We start from the raw sequence: 22,925 nt of genomic DNA on the forward strand, positions 1-22,925 counted from the left end.
CGTAGCAGACAGTTTAACATACATTTAATACTATTAACCTTAAATCAATATTGTTTTATATTAATCTAAAATTGGTCAAAAAAAAAAAAAAAAAATGTGGACGAATTACATTATGTAAATTTTTTTTTATTAATTCCGTTAATAAATCGTGCACATTAACAAATAGTTATTGCTAATTGCAGTTATCAGTTCTATTAAAAATGTATTTTAATTGATGCAGGTTTAGTAAATATTTATTTAATATTTTATTCGATGATGAAGCCATCAATTAAATGTAAAAATGTTTCATGATTAAATAGTTCAAATTATTATCCAAAGGTATCAAGAACTCTTTAAATTACTTGTAATATATTGGTTTTGATGTGTGCTTTAGGTCAGTTTTTGTAGGACGATACTTATCATATTAATATTTACCTATAATTTAATATATATATATATATATATATATTTTACTAGGTACTGATATTTACATACTGTATTAAAATTATAATATTTGTTTAAAGAAGAATCCATTTACTATATATAAGTATTGCTGAAGGAAGTGAGATACTGGAAATATATTATTCGTGTATGATAAATTGTTGATAGAACGATGAAATTACAATTTTTTTTATTTAAAATTAAAAATTTGTCATATGAAATATATAATTAACAGTAACAATTGTACAGAACTGCTATTATGACAAGTACTTTTTTTGTTAAGGTAGGTATAGTTTAAAATAAAATGTAAATAAAAAAAAAATGTGAAAATTCATAATCCAAATCATTAAAAAAATAATTAAGTAATCATTTTTATATATATGCACATAATTTAACTCGTTAGTCATGGAATTTGAAATAACAATTATGATTATTGTATGTAAAATATTGTGATTTTACAGAAAATGTTAAACCTATTTTATAAAGGAATATAAAAACAAAAAATATAATGCATTATAGTTTAGATACATGTAAAATACAGAGGTATTTTTATTTTTTGAAGAAAAAATCACAATTAAATATTTGGTGCATATATATACATGTATGTATTATGCATTAATTGGAAATTTGATTGTAGATATGCATACTAAATATTACAAAAAATAAAATAGTTATGTTATAAATTTAGTTTAATATTTTATAACAGAGACAGCCATTTCAAAATCGTTTTAGAATTTATTTTTAAGATACGCATACGAAAATTATAGATGTTTTATCATAAAACAGAACTTTTGAATGGAATTTCAATCCTCAAAGGTGAAGTATCTTTTAAGTAGCCGTCCCTGTTTTATATAATTTAATTTTGTAATATACAACAGTAAATGTTGTAATTTTAAACGAATAAATGAATTAATAAAAGTATAAACAAAAAAAACCAAAATAAAATATCACTTTATGACTGTCTCTAGAACTATTACCATGCAGTTTATAAATAGAATCCATTTAATATTTTAAGAACAATATTATACGTTGAGGGTTTGGGGATGATAGAAATAATATACCCTACTACACAATTATAATCTAAAAATACACTTCTTTTGTAATAAATATGTTACGAAACTATAAGTTCACCCTTCAGTTTCATATATTTAAATGTTTTTATTATTTCAAATATGTAACTATGTGCCAAAAAAAAAAAAAAAAAAACAGTAAAATAAATAAAAAATACAAAGTTACTATGTTTTAAAATACATAATAAATTATATAAAATGTTAATTACAATTACAAATTAATTCACTTATCTAAAGATAATGATTAATACAAATTTTTGATTGAAATTTTGAGTAGAATATTACAATGAGACTGATTTCAGTAATAAAACAAAAAACTTAACTAATGAACTACTAATTTTTTTTAAGCTTATGATTTTTTTTATGATTCTTATATTTATTTATAATTACCACAACATTATAAACAAATATTTTTAAAGAAAGATTAGTTTTTATATTTTAGTATGCAATAAACGGAAATATATAAACTAAAATATTTTACTAGCACTGTCCACAACATTGAAAACCAAGGTCAAAATACATTAACACCCATTATTTAGTTAAAATGTGTCAAAAATTATGATTTATACGTGCTTTTATAGTAAACACAATATGGATAACATAATATTTTTTATAACAATGTATTGATTATTTCTTCACTAGTATTTTTCAACTATTAATGCTTTATTTGAAAAGAATTTTCATTTGACAAATAAAAAAAAAAAAAAAAAAAAAACGATACGTTAAATTCCGTTGTGATTGTTAAATATAACGTATTAAACGTTTTACTTCAAAAAAGTCAATGGTGAAATCAATCAAAGAAATTTGTATTTACTTAAACAAAAATGATGAAATATTGTTGTTTAAATTAGAAACAGAAATGGTTTAATTTAAGTAAATTGAACAATAACGATTCTAGATTTTAATTACTAAACGAATAGGTGAAATTAATTTGGTTGAATTATGTTTTATAACATTTACACTATTATTCGACTAGATTAAAACAACATTAAAGTGTGCCAAGGAGTTAAAGATTGTCTTAAAATATAGAAAACAAATTCAGATTCGCATTTATATCTAATTCTATTTGTCTAATATAATTATATCATATATCGTATATTAATATACATTAATAATATAGGGACTATTCATTTTTGTAAATTGTTGTAAATAAAATAAAAAAATAAACAAATAAAATTGTTTTTGCAGTACTCAAGATTACTGTAATTTCTCTTTGAAAAATGGCAAATATTAAGTAGTGGAATAATTGCAATTGCGCAAGGACTGGCGAAAGCAAGAGTTCCGATAACAAAAAAAAGCTACCGAATATGTAAAGACACAAGATCACATATTATTATCATATTTTCGATGAACGTTTTCAATTAAGCCAGATTAGATTGCATGGCGATTTATGATTTTGATTAAAATTATTATTTAATCACCGCAAATTTTATCTAGGGAAAAAATTCACCATTCATATAACATTCATTACGAACAACGATTATTTTCTATATTTTTCGGTATTCCTACTATTGTTTTCTTTTTTTTTTTTCACAAGCCCATATGAACCTATACAATCGTCGTCAACAAGATTTCGGACCAAGATTGTACTGCGTATTACTCGATGCGAACTACACGGTGGGCGATCCCTGCGGTGCGTGCACGGAGGTGGACCGCGAGAAGCCGAGGGACAGACATCGGGACCCCGATCTTTTTCCGGCTGTTGCGACGTACGCGGTCGCATTCGCGTGTGCCGCCACCACCGCCGCCGCCGCCGCAAGCAACGGCGAAGCGATTCGCCAGCAGTCACGGTTCGGACTCCGTTACGGTTATACTCGACTGCCGCCGCCGTCGATACGTTTTAGCTTCGCGCGCGATCGAATACATCGTTATTTCTATCGTCGTATTAGTTGTTGTTGTTGCGGTTGTTGTTGCTGTTGTTCCATAGATCGATAGTGAACAGTCGGCAAAGGGAAAACGTGCGCCGGTCCTTTAGAGATTCGAAATCGAGTCGTAACATTTATCGCGTCCACGTCGTAACGCAGTGGTGACGCGCAACGTGTTGATCTGGGGTAGCGATCCACCTAGTGCAGAAATTTGGATTACCGTCGGATCGCGGTGCAGCTACTTGATTGCTGGGGTAAGTACCGTTGACTGTGCGCCGGTTTGAGCCGTACACCTGACGCGCGCGCCACCGCCTAACGAGACCGGTCCGAATCGAACCATTCTACGCCATCAGTTGCGATTTCGTTGGAGATCGGAACGGGATCTCAGCCTAGAGCAGCAAAAGGGTTGCGTTTTGGTGTGAAGAGTTTGCGGCAGCATTCGTGCTAGGTCCGAACTCATTGTCCCACCATCCCGGCGGTTGATTGGTTTTCCACGTGCAAAAGATTTCTTACTTTTTTCTGTTCATTTTTTTTCCTCTGGACCAACGCGCGATTCGTTGGAACTACCGCGGTGACACAATCGCAATTACGATCACATGAATTACACCGATGCGCGTTTCGATGTCGGTTTGCGAATTGCAAGATCCTTTCGGACACGCAGTCTAGAAATCGTTTTAAGAATGCCCAATGTTCATTAAGTTTTCGGTTTTATTTTTATCTAGCCATCATGGAACTGGAAGCGCACAGTTTTCCTACATGATGATTAATCACCGGTAGTCGGTTAACTTTTGTTCCGGGTAAATTCTCGACATAACCGTTAAGAAGAGTTAAACATTTTTCCATAGAAATTAACTCATAAATCGGTATATTTCAATAAAATGCTAATTTTCAACGAAAACGATTATTGTTCGTCAATATTGATGAATTTAATGTTGGACAACTAATTTATGTATATTCCTTGTCAAACTAATATAAGTATTTAATAATTATGTACTGATTGGCCTAGAACGTGTACTTCAAAAATAAAAAAATTAAATAAAAATATTATTTTATTTTGAATTAATCGATCCAAGTACGCGATTATGGAATACTTTTCTATTAGTTTCATTACCTTATATTGAAGTGGGTACCCAGTATTTATTATTTATTAAACTGAAGATTACATTTATACGGTAATCTATTAACATAAAAAGAAAATATTAGGTATACACTGAATTATTATTCGTTAAAATTAAAAATAAATAAATAAATATGCATATAAAATGTATTCATTCTACAAAAAAACTTCCAAGTTTCAATACTCATAAGTTGAATTAAAATATTACACAGAATACAACTATTTTGAAGAGTATTTATGTACGACGTTTTATTAACACAATGAAATCCTAAACTTTTTTTTTTTATTATTAAAAGCATGGTTTTAAAAATGTGCATGATGTATCATTAAAGTCAAAATGCGAACATTATTTATTTATATTTTTTCTTAATTAAATATGTTCTTCTAAATAATGTTTAAATTATCATCATTTTTTTTTCGTTATTTCAAAATATAAATTTAGATATGATTTATTTATCTTATAATTTTCTTCGTGGTTACAATATACTATTGATTGTTACTTGAAATTACATATATGGTAACAAAGAGTCATCCAAAAAAAATATATAAGCAATATACAAGTACTCTAAGATTAAAAATCCAATATCTTTAAAAAAATGTATGGTTTTCTGTCAGGTTGATGGAAACACTTGAAATTTCTGGTATTTAAATTTTAAATTGTTGAATAAAATTATTAAAAAAACACCGACAATTATAAATAAATGTAGTTTTGCTAGTATTTTTTTATTTTAAGGAAAAAAATGCCTGTATAAATATTTTTTGAATGTGTTTATGTGGTTGAAAAGATATAAGTCATCATAAACAACATAAGCTCATTAAATTTAACTTTCATATGTTAGTAATGTTTTATAGCTGTTACAATTGAACTGTTCTATAATAGTTAATTTAATATTTTATGTTAATATTAGTTAAATATATTATAATTATATATATAATTATTATTTAATAATGAATCCTTGAATGTATATTATATTGTTTATGACATTTGTATTAATAAATTAAATTTAGTACTTTTTTATTTAAAAAAAAATATAATATTTATTTACAACCGAAATTTATTTTCTTTCTTTCACAATGATTTATTGTTAATATGGTGTTTTTGGATAATAAACTGGAAATAGCAAATGATTTAATTTAATGATCAAGCAGGATGAATTTTTTTTATTGAAATTTAATTAAAAATACAAATCAAAATGAAGAAAAAAATAATTAGTACGTTTAGTATTATTTTTATTTACAAGAAAAAACCAAATGATTGAATATATTTTTCCTTATATTCTTTATTTAGCTAAAATATAAATGCTGAGAGAAATACAATTTAATTTTCGACAATGAACAATCTCAAAAATAATTTGCATTATTTTTACTATTTTACATTGAAGTAAAATCGAATCGTTAGTAATTTTAATGCATTTAAGATTATTTCTTTTGCGAATTAAGTCTTAAGCTTATTGAGAAACAAAAACATATTTGAAAACACATACATACCATTTATGTTAAATACTACTTTACTGTGGAAAGTTAAATCAATCTTTGATTATATCTTTATGGAACACTTTTCAATTTTTAATATTTTGTTCATATCAACAACTTTATTAATCTAAAAATTAATTTTCAAACTATAGGACAAGCTCTTTTTAATTGTTCATTCACATAGTTAGCCCAAAAGAAAAAAAAATTAAACTATAGTGTAGTAAGAATTGAATTTTGTATAAACAATTGTTTTAATCATTTGGATCTAAAATTGACTTATCAAAATAAATATTTGTTTTAAAAAAATAAGTAAAGTGTAAAAATGTAATTAATTAATATTATAAATTAAACGTATTCATTTTTCATTTTGTAATATAACATATACTTTGTATATAAATACTTTATTATCATTCTATTTTATTTTTTTCAATTTTAAAATATTTAACGTCAAGTTAATGGTTTTAACTAGTAAAATGACTTACACTGTAATGTAGCTAATATAAGATAACTAGAGTAAAGTTGCCATGTCTGATTATTCATCATTTATAATTTAATTTTAGTACATAGTAGTATAACATAAAATAGTCATATAACCTATATATATATATATATATATATATATATATATATATTTATAGTTATATAATTGAAGTATTCACAATGAATATATACGTTAAATCTTAAATATAACATATCGCAAAATAAAACGTTATGTCATTAATGTGATAGTCAATTGATTGCAACCGTAATTACGTTTATTTTCCGTTGTAATAAAACGTTTGTTTTACTGACATTAGTGCAAAAATAAAATAAAATGTGTTAAAGTATAAAAGAAAACCTGTAAACATCTGTAAAACATAAAGCTGAGAATTTCCTTCTTTTACTTGAAGCACTATTATTCCCGGGTGGGGAGTGTATTGCTAATTTTTTTTTAGAAGAAAAAGATTTCTCTCTCTTAAAAACAAAAAAAAATTTTCAATAAAAAATTAATAAAATATAAAACAATCATAATATAATTTATAATACATATTTATTAGGTATGTTTAGAACTATATTTTAATTATTATTGTTATGATTGATAGATAGTATTGAAAATTTTATCGTTACATTATAATTTTATAAATTTTGTGTGTATATATCTTGACAGATTTATAATTTTTTTTTTTTTTTTTGTCACTATTACCCAATTTTTTGCTTGACACAGTTATTTCCTTTCACCTTTAGTTATTAAAAAATTAATAAAAAAAAAGTAATATAAAAATATATTTTATAACGTATCAAGTAACTTAAACTCTAATCTCTAATTTATAGAAATTAAAATCAATAAGATTTATGTATTGACCTTCCGACCTTCAAGAGAACCAATAATACAGGTTATACCAAATAAAGTTATACGGTAATATGCCAATGGATCGGAAAAAAAATTATTATTGCGATTTCTTACAACTTACACTTTATAACTAGAATAATTTAAGAAATCTATTTCGCTCTGCATATTGATAATTAAATTCTAAAAAAAACCAAGTGTAATGAAAGAGAGGTGTTACGCCATTTCCTTTTCTCTTTTACTTCTGACATGACGATTAAAACTAAGATAAAATGTAAATAGCAACAAACATATGGCACTTGGTCCAAATTTAATCGCTTAACACTTTTTATAATTTTTATATTATGATTTACATTTGATACAATTATAATCTGTCTTCTATTTTTTATTCACTTTACGTGGTAACATTTCATGAGGTATTAGCCATTAGGTTAGGTAATTTAAAATCAAAAATGAATGATTATTTATAGTTGCGTTTATTATAATAATCATAAGTTCATTGTTGAGTTTATAATTATAATAAATAAATACTATTTTTATTTTTGAAATAATTACCATTGCTATTTCTGACGTTAATATTTAAAATATTTGCAAGTAAAATTAATTATAATTTATATCTTTGTAACTAATAAAATAAATATTTTATAATAAAAAAAAAAAAAAAAAAAAATGTAGATTTAAAGTAATACCAATTTCATTGTTTCAGACTCAAATAACAAATAATATATAAAATTAAGAATGTGTTTATCAAATAATATAAACAATACTTCAATAACCGTGAAAGTAAATTATCGTTGTAAATGATCAATGAGCCATAATGTACAAATTAGTTAGTATTTAGTAGTTATTAGATGGTAGTTAGTTGTTAATTATTCATTATTAAACGGTCAGAAAAACATCAGCGCTTGTGTGATCAAATGTCTTAAATGTCAGTTGTTCCGTTATGCAAACCCTATGTCGCTTATCCTTATCCCTTTATCTTGTTTCTTTTGCCTTTTATCAGTCAATATATTATTATGATTTATTTTTATTTTTTCTTCGGTACCAAATTTTTTTTTTTAAATCAATCGCCATCCGCTGATAGAATATTCGCTCTGATATGTTGAAACACCGAAATTACATAAATTACTATCATACAATCAGTATTAAATAATAACACGGCTTCGTGTCTAGCAGTGTATAGCTAAACGCAGAGTGCGTTATACGTACAACGTTCAAATTTATCATGCGAATCCATACAGACACATATTATACCAGTGTACGATGATTTATGAAGTAATCGCTTAATAGTGTAATGGGTATAACCACATACCCTAAAACAAACATCTACAATGGCTTAGCCATCGGGTTAAACAGTACGGATTGTGTTGTAATACAAGCTGTAAAAGTGCGCACAACTGTTGAACTCTTGGTTATTATTGTTATTATTATTATTATTATTATTATTATTATTGAATTACGACTCCATGGATGTCGGATAAAATTAGTACATTGTTCAAGTACATAAAATATACACTACAGATATTTACCTTCTAAGATATTTTTCAATACCGTCGTAACATCACGCTGTGGGTAAAATAATTTTACTTCGATTAAATCATAAGCCTGTAATAAGCCTCACAGAAAATCATCACCCAAATTTAAGTTGCACGTGAACTATGCGTATTATCAATGTATAAATTAAATATTCTTACTATCTATCTTTTAAGAACACATTTCCCCGTTATTATTTATTCAAATTACTTCGTTTACTTAACGTTTTCATTTGATTACTCACTATGATACTCAATGAAAGCGAATACTAGCAGCACAATAATTTATATTTATATAATTTAGATTCTAAATGAAGTCAGTCATTTCAATAGAATGATTTTTTTCTATATTTTTAAGAACAATTTTTAATGGTAATAGCAAATAAAAAGTATTTTATAGTATTTTTAAGAACCTTTTGAACCTGGATGATTAGATTAGGAATTTTAAGAAGGTGAATTTTTGATTTTTTGATTATATTTTGATTACCAAAATATAAACTAAAAAAATAATGATTAATTTTATCAAGTTTAAGCATTTGTAATTAAGTTGATAAAAGAGGTATTTTCGTATTTTATAGACTGAAAAACACATAAAATGTTAATTTAAAGCCTTCTTTTTCATACTTATAATTTAAAAGATTTAACAGACATAATATTTTTTCATTATGATTTTGTAAAGCAGCAGACACTAATTATTTTCAAGAACAATTAAAATCATTTTTCTTTTGAATTTTTTTGAATTTAAAATAAGATATTCAGTACATTTTTATATCAACATTAACCTTCACTGATATTGATTTTCTAATGCAATGAATTAAAAATAATACATTAAAAAAGAGTATAACTAACATAAATAATACGATTAGCATTTTCGGCTGGATTATATTCTTAACAAATTTAGTTAAATTACTAAGTTATGATAGTTTATAATATTATAAATACCTGCAGTGTATATGTATTATAAAATCACGTAAAACAGACCATTAATTTTTATATTTTAATTTTAGTTATTTTACTTTTCAAAGATGTATATTTTTCAAATAATTTACATTAATACTAATAATTTAATGTTATAATCTGTTAACCTGTTCAAACGAATATCGTTCCTTTTCTCAATGTTTAATTTAACAATTCAAATACAATTTTCAAAAATCAACCCTTCGGTTATGCAGATAAAATTAAATTATTACTGAGTCGAAATTTATATAACACAGTAGACTATCACGCCTGTACACTTTTTATCTCATCTTAGATGTAAATAATTTTTTTTTTTTGTATAATATGAATAATAGATTATATAATTTTGATTGAAAGTTATTACGTAAATGTAACATATGAATTTCTTCTATAAATGAGTATAAGTTAACGTGAAGAATTTCATGCACTGCATAAAATTAATATAAAACCGACAATTGATAACAAATTTTATTAAAAAACGTAAAAAAAATACAAACTATATATAAATTTATAGAAATTTGATAGCATAAAATTGAAAAAATGACTTATTTGTAAGATAGATAATGTAAACTTTTGGGATTTAAAAAAACCAATCCTTAATTTAAGTGCTTAATTCAATATACAATTTTTTGTAAAACCTAATCTTGGCTACAGATGGTTAAATAAAAATGTAATTATACTTTTGGTGTTTTATGAGTATATATTGCTCTATCAGAATTATCAAACATTTAAATAAAATGAATTAAATGTATGGTATAAGAATTATAGGGATTTAGGAATTATTAGGTAACATTGAATAAATAAAAATGATTTATAACACTTAATATGTATAGATAAATATTCCTAGTTCTAAATACAAATATATTTTTTTTAATTTTTATTAGAAGTACATTACCTGTACATTTGTTTTTTTTTTTTACAATAAGTGTATGAATGGATAAACTTTTTGATATTAACTTATATAACGGACATACACAAGACGAATATGGTATTTGTTGTTGTTTATTTATCTTTTGAGCACGTTATAATAATAATAAATATAATTGTTACTTTATGTATACAAGAAACAAAAATATAAATTGAACACATCCAAAAGTGTATACATACATATATCAAACAATAGTAGTTCACAATCACAGACAAGAATGAATGGGTTTATGTGATTATACCGTATAACATCATATGGACTGGGCGGCAGCAATGGCTCTTCCTCAAGTCAGTAAGCCGAAAGAGCTTCACCGGGAATGCAGCCAGGGGGTTGAAATTCTCCTAGTGGCTGGTTGGTTGGCTTGTAGGTAAACGACTGAATATACTTATATCTTCTTGCGAAATGTTGCTTGTGAATGCTGATTACTAGTTATGATGGATGCTGTTGATTCGATGAAATATTACAAGTGTCACTGTATAGACATGTACTGAAATCTCAACCTAACGGATGATCGGGAAATATATACTAGAGTAGAGTGTATTCGTATGCAGGCCAATAATGAGATACCGTATATACTCCACCGCACTGTTATCAGGGGTGATGATCGTTCTGTGTGTCTCTTTGCCCTTTTATAATTTATAATTTTGTTTTCACGATGGTGAATAGCTTTTCGCTTTTAATTGAGATTCTATATGGAATCACTAATCTGAAGTTGGTGGTGACATGGACCATTGGGCATTGAGTCCGATATACTAGTGATATTTATTTTTTGAAGGATATTATTTATTTATATATAAAAATAAAATCACATTTAAAACAATATAGAGGGCTAGTGCCGTCTATTGTAGGTTCATAGGCGATCCCTATAATCATTCTCATGATTGTTCCGCTAGAGGCACGAATGAGGCCAACAAGGAAGATACTCGGGTTGCTTGTATTGCAAGGGTATGTACCTGTACTATTACAAACTAACTGTCAAAAGAAGCCACTATGTGCTGACACGTTTTAACTTGATTACTATGTATACTTATATGAACTGATATTTATCACAGGCAAAATGAATAAAAAGTTTTAGTAAATTTATATTTGATAACAAATCGTCATTTTCGGTTCTATGTTAACGTTAATTTTAATTATTTTAACGAGTCCTATAATTTGATTCATTTCTAATGCAACTATAAATAACACTATCATATTATTTATATTCCGTAGACTTTTTTTTATATGTATATTTAACATAATGAAATTCATCAACGAGTATAAAGAAAAACATTAAAGGTTAAAGCATAACCACGATATATTCAAGTATTCGAGTGTGTGTGATTGTCTATGTCTGTATGTATATGCATGTAAATATATGTGTGAAAATACAATGTGCTCTTTTGGCCTTGTTAGTTTTATGACTAACACTCTTACACATAAGAGGGAATTGCATTGTATTCGTATAAGCTGTTTTTTTTTACACTTCTTTGCGAAAAGCTTTTAATATGTATACTACCCCAGCCATGTTAATACATAAAAAGACATACACACACACACACACACACACACACACATACATACATACATACATGTACTGACCATATGTTTATATATTGATTGAAACTCTTTGTGATGTTCAATGTTAAATGTGCATAATGTAAGATATCAATATATCAAAACGTTTACGATACAATTCAAATATTTTAAGACATCAACTTTGATTAACTTTTTTTTTTTTATAAATAGTAACACTTGACAATCGACCCACTTATAATTTGAATATATTTCAATTCTAACAACGAATTGTTATCTAAAACAGCATTCTTTTCATGGCTAATTGATACATTTATTACAACTATTAGATTAATTACCGGGTGAATTTTATATGATTCATAATTGATACTCAGCTTAAGAAGTTTAATACTGACCTGAAAGTATTATTTGATACAGTTTGCTCGGATATTACCCTTTTTTGTTCTAAATTAGTACACAATATTAAAACCATCACGTCCTGTTAAATCAAGTGGTTCTATTGACTGATATCTTTGCGATGATTTACGAATGACAGGCAACTTTTCACGACATGTTTGTACATATTTATGTTTAGTAATGAATTATATAAATTTCCTGTATAAACTTAGGTTTTGTCACAGAACATGGCAATGTTGTAAATTATAAGAGACCAATTTATGGATTTTTTGTTTGTTTTATTTATGTCTACTATATATACTCGTATTCATTATAGTGGTCGCTGTAATTGCATAGCATTTTATTTAGTCTATTTTTTTTTTTTTTTTGTTCACATTAAATGTTTTGGAATATTGCATGCTATTACAAGTCTTAAATTAGTTAAAAATTATAACGTGATTTGAGATGTAATGAAATAATGAAATTTATACATTAAGTTATTAAATATTTTATAATTATTAAAATGTTAAGTTTGATCTTCATCATCGTTGACATCGGATTGATAATTCACTCTAATGAGTGAAATAAAATATTTATCGATATTAATCTATACAACACTGTTGTGCATTGGTAAATTAAATTGTATCGAACAAGTATACGTATATTGATTATTAATAATTGTTCATATGATAGACACAGATATTTTACGATTGTGCGATCACCGATTTGAACCAATGTTATAGGAGACTAATAATATCTCTACATTAGAACATTTATACAACCAGGTTTATCAAGTTCATTACCGTCAAGTGAGATAAAATAACTTTTGTGAGAGTTCTTTGATCATTTTTGACGAATTTCGGAGTTAAATTTTAAATTTTACCATACAAATATTTTTTGTTGAAATATAAGTATTACAAAACCAATAACCGATATAATTGGTCATTACAAAATATATATTATAAATTACAGGTTTCATAACACAACAAAACGTAAAATTCAACATCGTTTAATTCCTTACACATAGTTGGTGGTAAATGTTTGTTATATATATTATATTGAACACTATAAGTCAAATAATATCAATTATGACACATACCATCAAAACCTTCCGAATAAATATTATGGTCCTTCTTGGGTATTTTTCAGGGAGTCCCGTACGAGAAGTAAATACTTCTTTGAACGCGTGTTCGACCAGATAATAATGTTTACATTTATGTGCCACCAATTCTCTTAGATTATTATTTAGTCTTCACTCAGTTATCCACCACGAGATGTATTTGAAAACAACATTGCGTCTACGTGCAAACCCTGATAACGGTGAAAACATACTTCCAAAAATAAATCGACCTATTGGAGCAAAAATGGTCGAAATTAGTTGTAACTGCGTTTCGGCAAATTGGTTGGTATATACGGCTCTCGTGATGAATTTTCTCACGAGAAACGTCAACCGTCATATTCATTCTAAGATTGTACGACTGAAGTAAGAACCAAAATAAACATAAGTCGTCGGAATACCCGCTGCGTTCGTAATGCGAAAGTCAAATAAAACCAACCGAACGCGTTTGTAATGTAATTTAAATATTTTATAATATTGCACAGTCTTAAATACTACATACCACTTGATATGTATACCAGTATCAGCTAGTGGTCGGAATTCGACTAGAAAAACAAAAATATATTTAATTTTGATACATCCTTGGGGATCCGTTGCATGGAGATGAAATAATAGCTTTTCAACCAACATTATTATTACCATTGCGTCTCTAAAATATCAGTTATGTTATATTATATATATTTCAGATGTTAGATTTTTATGTATTTTTTTTCGAATAAAATTAAATATAATGACCTCTATTCGCGTACTGAGGGGTGACCGGGGGGGGGGGGTAATACCCACCCGGGTAAAAATGTATACTCCCCCGAAAAAATATATGACATTATTACGTAAACTACAAATAATTTTAATGCGATAATATTTTAAACGAGTTATTGTACTCCTACAATCGTGAGTTATTTTGTGCGCCACGGTTGATAAAAAAATAAAATAATATTTAGTATTTTTTTGGGGGGGTTTTTGGGACAGATAAAAAACAGCCGTACTTGTTGTTTATCTTCAATTTTTATTTCAAGTTTATATTTTGCCCGAACAGATTTCACCATCACACTGATTTTATGCAAAAATATTAAGAGTGTGTTAGAAAATTACTAAACTTCAATCCCGCAAAAAAAAAAAAAATAATAAAACTTGTATCAAACGCTGCTCACAATGTGGCTATTCAAATAAATTGAGTTCTGAACTACGACATTTATGCTTACATTATAAACTTTTAAAACTCGATTTTTTTCGAATTACCGAACTTTATTTGCAATGCACTGGTGGTAACAAATATGATCTACAAAATTCTTGAATAAATGAAAAGAGGAAGGAGGAAAAAATGAAAAATCCGAAGGAGTGACGGAATGTTTTCTTTCTCCATTCATTAGACTTATTTTTTTATTTTTATTTACGTGTCTTGTGATCACTTTGTGCCCCAATGAATTTCCTGTTCGAACCGAGGACAATAGGTCATTGTGGTTTGTGACACGATCGGTTAATTGATGACATAATGCGTCTTTTTGGTAGCACATAATGTTGGAGTGTTTTATTAATAGTCGGGCGTGTACCCTAACAATACCCGTTGCCCCGTTGGTTTTTGAAAATTTGACGTCCATCGGCGGGCGGGTGTGGCTAAGTGGCTAATTAAATTTTATAGAAAAATAATAAATTAAACGCTACCTGAGATCATTAATCACCGGCTCGGAAAATAGTCGAAAAGATTCAAGACGGGGATGGATGATATGTATGACAGCATATACCTATTAATTTAAAATCGAAATCATACATGTGGCGTGGTCATGCACGGACTCTGTTCGTTGTCGAGCAAACCGTATTTCAAATTATCGGTATATCTGTATCTAGTCTAATTGCGAATCATAAACATTAGAATGAACAATGAGAGTAAGCAAGTTTTCGACATAAAATTCAATAAGCCTTAAGATATATATTACGATTAAATTACGCTAAGCTTTATATATTTATTTATATATAATAATAATAATGTATTTATTCGTATTCGATTTGAATGGAAATAAACTAATTATTATTGTTATTGTATTTTTTATTATTATTATTGATTATTAAACTGTGTAAATATGATTTTAAATTTAGTTGTATTTGAGTGTTAGTTTTACTTATTTTTTTTTTCTGGTCACCTTTCTAATTTATTGATTGACATTTTTTTTTTTTTTTTAATTAAACAATTTATTCGAAAATCTTGAAGATACTCTCTTTATTTTATTGTTCATAACTATACTATTATTATGTACGTATACAATAATGGATAATGCATTGTTTTGAAAACGTAATATTTATTCACACACTTAAACTAGCTCACCAAAGCAAGAAAATTCTAAATATTCGTAAATATTAGATTTGATAAATAGTTACATTACATACATTTTTAAAATTATACACCCAAACTAAATAGCCACCCCTGAATTTTATTTTATCACTATTTCACAGCATGCAAGCTTATATATTATTTATGTAAAAATTGTATTTATTGATAGTATTGATTTTAATGGTTATAACTTTGCTTTATTTAAACATATTTTATAACATTGTGTTACGAGGTTTTGAAAACAATAATTTACAAATATTTTTAATAGATTTTATAGATAAGATACATTAATATAGAAAAAAAAACTGTTTTGACAGCTGACAATATTTGGCTATTACATGTTTGTAGCATTATGATTTGCAATTATATATAATGCATATATGAATGCATGTATGTATGAGATGATATACAGATATGTTTCATGGTATCATGTTTTCTGTTACGAAAGTAAAATGTAATTTTGAAAAGTCTAAAAACGTATAATATGATGGATATGAAGAACTGTAACACATAAAATACAAAAAAATTATTGGTTTTCGAAGACAAAAAGGGTGCTGTAGCTCGACGTATAAATGTATACAATTTAATTGATTCTTCAAATGCCACAATAATATTATGTGATTGGTCGAGAAAAACGTAACTGGGATATTAAATTGAGATGTTAATGTAAAATATTACTTTCAATTGTCGTGTTGCCATCGATCGTCCATAAAATCGCAGCGTATAAAACATTCGCTGAACACAATACATTATATTATACTAAAATTTCGAAGCTAACCGTCGATCAGAATCTACGCAAAGGTAAAACGAAATACAGCCCACACACTGTGTAGGCACTCCCATAAACCAAATGGGTTCGACTAAAACGTTATTGACATTCGCCAATAGCAAACTCCATTAACAACCGACTACTTCAGACGTCTTATAGTAGATTCGTAGAAATAATAATTACAAGACACGTCGGAAATGATAAATTTTTTTTTTTTTTTTTAAAAACGAGCGATACTCGTTGATCATAATAATCAAGGATTGGAAGTTATATCACTACAATAGTTAATTTATTTTACTTAAATATGCACGTACAAATAACGACAAATACGCTGAATAAATTTTTTAGAAAAAAAAATTAAATATTTTTCAAACTGTATTCCTGATATTGTATTTCGTTATAAAACAATAATAAAATTGAACTATCAAAATAAATTATTTACATATTGATGAAAAGGAATTCCAGTTCATTGCAACAGTCAAGGTGACAACGATTTTGGGTGCCACTGTCTACTTCACAGTGTTCAGACTTCCTAGATAAATTCATCTAGATAAACTATGTAGATAGTTATAAATACATATTTTACTAATCATGTAAATTCAACTTTTCATTTTTTTCTTGATTAAAATCGTTAGAATTGTCTAAATAATTTTTTTTTTAATTCTGTATAATTTTGTATGTTATAAATAAAATGTTTAATAATATCATTGACCACAATCAAAAATTTTACAGATAGGTGTATACATATTATAATATAATAATTATGTTTTTCTCATTGCTGAAGCTGTTAAGTAAAATCTAAAATATTTATCAGAATTGAAAATGTAATTTTCTAAAAATGAAATGGGCTCAGGTTTAACGTAAATTTAAAATAAAATAATATGTTGGGATTATAGTGCTATATATACATTATTGCTATATTATGTTATTTTCGACCGCATAATCGTCCATCATGGACTATTTATAGTTGCAAGGCAGATAAAAATCGGTTGTTGAATCTAACAGGCGACACATAAAAACACAATATCAAATAAACAAATAAATGATGTTTTTAAGGTTTTTTTATTTATGGTTGTATATTTTGCTCCGTTTCACTTTGGAAGGCCTTTAGGAAACTTTTACGTATTCATAATCTACCCCTACCATGCGTAACGATGATAGTATCTAGGCCGTCTCCGATCAAAATAAATCAATACATATTTATGAAATGATTAAAAAATACATTCCGACTGCATTATAATATCCTACCGCGCAACAAAATCCAAGAAATCGAAAGCTTTGATACGGTGCGTAGTGTAGGACGCTCCGCGTCGTAAATTAATAGAATTCCGGTGTAATAGTAATCATGTATTGTTTATTGCTAAAATAAATTATATAATATTTATACTGTGTGGCCGAGTAAAGTGTCGATGTGCACTGGCCGGATTTTCAAAGTGAGTCAGTACAATCGGTGGTGCTTGGTGATAGCCGGGACCCAACGTATAATATTTGAGTGTACGTCAATCAACCGTTCTACAATATGGAGTGGGGATTGACCGTCGCAGGTACAAACTTATTTAAAGTAGTACTCCGGCGGCGAACCAAATCTGGAACAGACAGTATTGGTAAGCGCCGTGAAAGTAAGGTCCGGTGGATCGATATTTCGGCGGTGTAAGACTCCGGGGAATAACCGGGTTCCTGCGCGTCCTCCGAGAATAGGGTTCGTGTGTAGGTGGCTCCGGTGACGGCTGGTGATTATGTCCTCGGATATTCCGTCCTGGTTGGCCGGGACTTGGTACACACACTGACGCCGTCCGGGTGGATAAGCTGGGCTGCGCCTCCCGGCTCCTTGGATCGTTGGGTGTCAGCGGCGTTAGCTGAGGTTGCCGGTAGTCTGATCTTCGTGGAAGTCAGTTGGGCTAATCCCGTGTCGACGTATTTGACGGGGATCAATCTGTCGCTGCGGCCAAGTAAGGTAATGTTTGTACATCAGCGGCCGTTTTGTGGTCTTTATAAAGACAGTTTTAGTAGATACAATAAATTGCTAATCGCAGGGTGACGATGGTTGATTAATTAATATACTTCGAGGGCGTTCGTTGAGCACCGGGTAGGTGGACACAATAACCGATTAACCCTGAGTGGTATATTAATCAGGTTACGCCGTGCGGGTTGACGGGTAGGCAATCCTTGCGTCCGTCGGACGGCTGGTCGGCAGTGATAACAGTCGTTGCTTGCCGCGGGCGCTGGTAGCTCGTTGTCGGTGGAGTGACAGTATGGGTGTTTTTTAGCGAGCTGTCCTGGTTCTTGGTACTTGGTAGATCGTCGTAAGTCGTCGGAATTCTCCTCTTGGTCTTCTTGTACTTCAATTTCCAGTGTTCGATTCATGTTTTGAAGTCTGGAAGAATATGTTGAAGTGTTGAGAAGTTGTTTTGTTCGTCATAGCGTCTCGGTATATAAGCACGTTACCGTACCGACTAGTGAACACATTGTGCTAATAGTTCGGGCGGCAGCGTCCGGTCATCTTCTTCTTGTATTTTATCCGCTTCTAGTCGTCGGATCACGTTGCAGGTGGTGTTTACGGATAGGTCTTATCACCCCTTATCCGTAGATATCACCTTCGATTTTGGTACTTCCGTTGGCGTGTCTCTCTTGCTGATTTTCTCACTTCCGTTTATGTCTCGTTCTTTGCGTTCGATCTTCTACCTTCCTGATGTTGTTATGGTCGGGTTTAGTGTTGTCATTGGATAAGTATGTTCATCCCCCATCCGATGATACCACCCCCGTCTTTCTAAGTTTATTTAAAGTTATGTTTTTTTTTACTTCTCCGTATTTCGGTTGTATGCTGCTTTGTAATCGGTTGGTTGTTCTGTTGTATGTGGTGGTCTTGAAAAGGACCGTTTTGTGTCGTCTAATTGTTCCATAACAGCTTTCTCCATTCTCTTATATACCCTCCTCTTAGAGCTTTCTCCTTTGGCAAAGTCTAATATTAAAAAGCTCCCCTTAAAAAATCCCTTGGATATTATACTTTAAGGTATAATATACTCATTTAATAATTTTTAAAATTTTTAAGTACAGTACAGTACAGTCAGTCACCGCGGGCAGACGTATTTCGCGTGCTCCGCTACGTTATCGCTTATTAATCGGTTGTTCTAATCTCGCTTTTTGTCAATTATGTAATGGTCGTATGTGTTGTATGTACGTCAACTATCAAGATAAGTCAGGCTTCTATAACATGTTGTGAGTGTAATTTTATTCTTCATAAACACTGTGTCTCTACATCTGCTACAAATCTATCTAATTTAAAACAGTGGAAGTGTTCGTTCTGTACTGAAAACATGTCTTCCTCCTCCCCAAAAAAAAACGGATAGTGTAAGACTTGACGAACTTTTGAAGTTAGTCAAATCATTAGAGTCTAAACTTACACAGCAAGAGGACAAGTTATCTAAAAAACTTGACGAGGCCTTGAAATCTTTAAATAATGTTATATTGGAAAATAACAACTTAAAAGAAAAAGTCACTATTTTAGAAAAGAAAATTTTGATTCATGAACAAGTTGATTTATTTAACGAAATATTTGATAGAGACAGTAGGAAATGTAATATCATTGTTTTTAATGCCCCAGAATCCAAAAACTCATCAGAAGATTTAAATCTTGTAAATTCAGTTTTTTCCTCTCTGAATTTATCTGCAAAAGCCATAAATACTTCGCGACTTGGGAACAGTAGTAATAAACCTCGTCCCTTAAGAGTTAATTTACCGGATACCAATTGTGTGGACCAAATTCTTAAATCTAAATCTGGGCTCCGTAACCTACCATCTTTTAAACACCTAAACATCGATATCGATAAAACCAAATTCCAACAACAACAATACAAAGAAGTCCTGAATGAATTTTTGGAAAAGAAAAATCGAGGTGATATCAATATTCGTATAGGCTATATCAAAGGCCAACCAAAAATACTTCCAAAAAACAGATTCACCCACGCCCGTTCGACTTAATCTCAATTCCAGCATCAAATTCGTTCGTATTCAACCATAAATATAAATATGATTCAAATTTAAAGAATAAGTTAGTTGATAAGTGTGTCAATTTTGTTGGTTATTACCAAAATGTACGTAGTTTACGAACTAAGCTTGATATTTTACGTTGTAATCTTTCATTAATTAATTTTGATTATTGTATTTTTTCTGAGACCTGGCTTACTACAGACTTTAATGATGCCGAACTAGGTTTAAATGGTTACCAGATATTTCGCTTTGATAGGAATGAAAATACAAGTCCTTATCGTAGAGGTGGTGGTATTCTTATCGCAATTAAAAATGCTTATGCCTCTAAAGTGTTATCTGTGCCAATGAACAATATCGAACAACTTTTCATTCTAGTCTCATTTGGGAAAAGTAAGTTTATTTTAGGTGGCGTTTATATTCCTCCGTCTAGTGGCCCTGACATATATGATTACCACATTCGTTCAGTTGAATTTCTTCGTGATAAACACGAATTTATTATCATAGGTGATTTTAATTTACCTTCTGCTTGTTACGATGCTTCTAATAATTTTGGCATTAAATTTTCTTCCTTGGCTCAATCAGATACTATTTCATTTGGTTACTCATTTTTGAACTTCCGTCAATTTAACCACGTATATAATTACCAGAACTCATTGTTAGACTTAGTTTTTTCAACGTACTCCACACTATCTATTACATTATCATAAAAATCAATTGTCCCGGTCGACAACTATCACCCACCGTTAATTATCTCATCTAAAACACCTCGCTGTGTTAGTACGCTAATTCATAAAAATGAATTTTGGAATTTCAAAAAAGCCAATATTACTGGTATAGTTTTTGATTTAAACAATGTCGACTGGCAACTTAATTTTTCAGATTTAGATATTAATTCTGCCGTTAGTAAATTTTATGTTATTTGTCATGAAATTTTAGTTAAATATGTTCCAAGGATATGTTTTACTACTAAATAATTTCCTATTTGGTTTAACAAAAAATTAAAAACTTTAATTAAATTGAAAAAAATTGCACATATAAAATTCAAAGAATCAAATTTTAACTCAGATTATATCACTTTTTCAAACCTTCGCCATCAATGTAAACAACTGTCTAAATCTTGCTATTCTAATTTTATCTCTAAAACACAACTATCACTAGTAAATAACCCAAAAAAATTCTAGAATTTTGTTAAGGACCGTAAACACTTAAAATATTTTCCAGCAGTTATGTTTTTGAATGATAAAACTGCTCAAGATGGATTAAACATTTCGAATTTATTTACAGACTATTTTTCTTCGTCATACTCAAACATTTGTCCTTCAACGAAAGACGTGCGTGTTACTAATACCAACAGTGTTGATCTCTGTAATCTTTCTATTAATATTCAGGAAGTTTTTTCTGCTCTTGAAAATTGTAACTATAATTGTTCAACGGGTCCAGATGGCATTCAAGAAATCATTTTAAAACAATGTAGATTTGCTTTAACGGTACCGTTACATTTTCTTTTTTCCTTGTCGTTATCTTCGGGCACTTTTCCTGATAGTTGGAAATCATCCTTCGTCCAACCTATTTTTAAAAATGGAGTTCGTTCTGATATAGTTAATTACAGGCCTATTAGCCTTATGTCCACCATTCCTAAGCTATTTGAATTAATATTATTACCTAAACTAAATTTTTTTTTCTCTAAGCTTATAATAGCAGAACAATTCGGTTTTCGCCCAAATACATCTACAACTTCGAATTTGGTTACTTATTATAACTACTTAATCGATGCGGTTGAGAAAGGTGATCAGGTTGATGCAATCTATACAGATATTAGTAAGACGTTTGATACAGTTAACCATGCGATTTTGATTCGCAAGTTGGAGTTGATGGGTGTTCGAGGTAAAATTTTAAACTGGTTCAACTCGTATATTTCATTTAGGTCACAAAAAGTGGGGGTAAATGGTTGTATTTCGAAAAATATTTCTGTTCCATCAGGTGTACCGCAGGGTGGTCATATTTCCCCACTATTATTTATTTTATATATGAATGATGTTGGATTAGTTTTTAAATTCACAAATTTTAGCATGTATGCAGATGACTTGAAACTATACTGTATTATCAATTCCTTGGAGGACGGGTTACGACTGCAAAAAGATTTTGAC

The 22,925-nt window shown here is 28.8% G+C and overlaps 1 protein-coding gene across 3 annotated transcripts in view; it reads left to right on the plus strand.

Annotated features, from left to right (window-relative positions):
- The first annotated feature begins 3,253 nt into the window (after positions 1 to 3,253).
- LOC112680671 (hemicentin-2-like) overlaps positions 3,254 to 22,925 on the plus strand; it is a 258,542-nt gene continuing 238,870 nt past the window's right edge. For all 3 annotated transcript variants that reach the window (XM_025550846.1, XM_025550845.1, XM_025550849.1), the window contains exon 1: positions 3,254 to 3,609. The gene's annotated coding sequence lies outside the window, so the exon portion shown is untranslated. The remainder of the gene's footprint in view (positions 3,610 to 22,925) is intronic.

The sequence above is a fragment of the Sipha flava genome, unplaced genomic scaffold, assembly GCF_003268045.1.
Source record: "Sipha flava isolate LNK unplaced genomic scaffold, YSA_version1 179_pilon_pilon, whole genome shotgun sequence".
Taxonomy (NCBI): Eukaryota; Metazoa; Arthropoda; class Insecta; order Hemiptera; family Aphididae; genus Sipha; species Sipha flava.